Genomic DNA, 3,002 nt, shown 5'->3' on the forward strand with positions numbered 1-3,002 from the left:
GCTCGTTTTTGTATTAGACTGTAACTGCACAGTCAGTTTTTCTGGTGTGTTCTCCCTATTGTTAACATTTTGAAGCTCACAAAGTTATAGTCATTTCTAACAGCCCTTCAGCTAAGAGTGGGAAAAAACTAGTCAACAGAGGTAACAGGAGGGCCAGAAGGTGGAGGCTCAGGTGGGGAGATAAGCGCCTGAGGCATCTCTCCCTACACAGGGCTGGCCTCCTCACTCAGACAAAGCCAGGAAGGAAAAAGAAAATGCCTTGGCTGGTTAGGGCCTTTTGAATGCATCCTCTGTGCTAGCTCAGCAACCAATCAAAAGATTCCTCTTCTTCACATGGTAAACATACCAGAAATAATACTTGTGCATGTTCTGAATTGGAGAGCAGGGCTCTGCCATTACATGTTATCACATCTTTGCAAAAATAAAGCTTCCCAGCTTCTTCCACATGAGAGGTAATTCAGCTCAGCGTGCAGCATATGCTCAAAGAGACTGAACTTGGGGCTCCCAAGTTTAAGTATGGACTTGTCTCCCCATTTGAATGTAAAGTCCTTGAGAATAGGAATTGCTTCATTCTCTGCATTTGTATCCCCAGCACCCAGTAAAGGTTTTGGCAAATGGAAGATTCTTCATAAATGCTCATTGGATGAGCGATAGCCAATCAGCGGCCAAATCGTGTCAATCCTGCTCCTGCCACAGCTTTCTCTTCTATTTCCTTCTCTCTATTTACATGGCAACCTTCCTAGTTCTAGCCCTCATCATCTCTGACCTCAGCTAATTTAATGGCTTCCTCATTGGTCTCCCTACTTTCAGTCACTTTCCTTTCTAATCCCCCCTCCTCAATACTGCCAAATAATCTTCCTAAGGCACAGATCTGACCATATCACTCCCCTGCTGTTCTATGCCTCTTTTATTAGCTCTGGGGTAAAATCCAATCTTCTCCACCTGGCACTGAAGCCCCTCCACAATCAGACTCCTACATACCTATCTAACCTTATTTCATACAACTCTTCCTCCAGCTACTTTGCCTTCTAGACGAGCTGACCTACTTTAGCTGCTCCATAAACACAACCAATACTCAGTCTCCCAGCTCTGTAAATTATCCCAGGCCTCAAATCCTCTTTTCATTCACAAGATCCTGCCTCCCTTTAAAACTCAGCTCAGGTACCACCTCCTCTCTAAAGTCTTCTTTGGTCCCTCCATTTGTTAGCTCCCCCTCTTCAAATTATCTTGTATCTTTGTATATACAAACACACACACAAATATATACATATGTCTGGAACTGCTGTTTTCAGTATTTTCCTTTCAAAAAAAAGTGCCAGATCCATAGTACCTTTAAAGTAGGAACTTTAAAAATGTTTGTTAAATTGAATTGGACTTTAAGGAGCTAATGAAGCACTCTGAGCAGTGAGGTTGGCTGGGTCCTTTGATCCTTAGGACCCAAGCTTCCTACATGGCACTGTGAGATCAATCCTGGCCCCACCTTAGGGGCCCAAGCATCCTTAATCCTTCTACTACCCCCTAACCTACTCTAAATATCTCCCCTACTCCTGGGGAAATACAGTCCTCCAATTCTCTGGGTGCTCCACCCTGAGGAAATAGCATAATAAAGTGTAAGAAACACTGGATAAGGACCTGGGTTTGAAGCTTAGTTCTGCCACTTATTACCTTTTTGACCATGATCAAATCACTACCTTCCTGGGCTTTAGTTTCGTATCTCTAAAATGAGGTTGTTGGACCAGATGACCCCTGAGATTTCTTTCAACTTTAAATCTATGAGCCTGTGAATTCCCCAATTATTACCCCACCCCCTACCCCAGTTCCCCAGACCTGAACATAGTGGCCTCTGACCCCCTAGGCACCAGAAGCAGATGAGTACTTGGCAGCTGCCCTGACAGTTTCCTGAAGCTCCAGAAAACAAAAGCAATGGAAAGAGAAGGGAGCCCTTCCTTCAGAATCACTGACAGAGCAATCTTAATTTGAAGGAAGGGAAGGCATAAGACCCCTAGGTCCCAGGAGAGCAACAAGAGATGGGAGGCAGGCCTCCTGTTTCCTGGAAGGGAGTGGGCCTGAGGGACAGGATGTCTGGGGTGCAAAAGGCAGGAAGGCTTAGAGGAGCAGTAGAAAGTAGGGGCAAGACACCTGGATTTATTCTATGCTCGCTCCACCACTAACAAGTATGCCTGTGACATCAGTCATAGAGGATGCTGGGGGCAAGAAGAGGTATGGATTAGGAGGGTGGGGCAGGTGAATTCTCTGCCTTCAGGGGCACAAAACTGGGGAGAGGGGGAAGCTACAAGAAGGCAGAGACACTGCATTATCTTCAGTTTCAATGGGACCCAACTCCCCACCCCCTTTCCTAACCAAACCTGACCCATTGCCCTCTTTCACTGGTCCCCACCCAGCTCTGTCTTCCTGCCCCTCCCTAGGCACTATGCTGGGAGAGATGAGAGAGCGAGAGAGCCTACTCTGCTGAATTCTATTGGCTAGCCCAGGACCAAGGCATCTTGTTCCTCCAATTCCTACTCTTCTTCCAGGACCGAGGCATACCAGCTCCTAGTTAACACTCATGCTCAGATCCCCTCCTGGGACCCAGGTGTCCAGCATTCACCTTCCTTCTAGCCCCATTAGTGACAGAAAGGCAGGTTGGGTGGGGGTAGGGGGGTCTTGGCATGGTGGGGGAGAAGGGAGAGGGCTCAAGCTCACATCCGGTTGGATTGCCAGGGGAAGAGAGGAAACAAAGGACTTCCCCCTGCTCGGACAATGAGCCTCCAGTCTACCTCCCCCCACCCTGCTCAGCTCTTCCCCCACCCCAACTCAACCCTTCCTCCATAGCTGTGCCTCTCAGGCACACAAACATCTGGCTCCATCCTTTCCCTTCCTCTGTTCCTATCAGCTCTGATGCTCCGCCCTGAGCCCCAGCTACCTAACAGCTAGGGCTCCCCAAGTCTCCTCCCTCCACTCCCCAGGTTCTCAGGCCCCTCCTTCAGTTGCTGGACCAAGAT

Source organism: Trichosurus vulpecula, chromosome 7 (genome assembly GCF_011100635.1).
Source record: "Trichosurus vulpecula isolate mTriVul1 chromosome 7, mTriVul1.pri, whole genome shotgun sequence".
In the NCBI taxonomy this organism is placed as follows: domain Eukaryota; kingdom Metazoa; phylum Chordata; class Mammalia; order Diprotodontia; family Phalangeridae; genus Trichosurus; species Trichosurus vulpecula.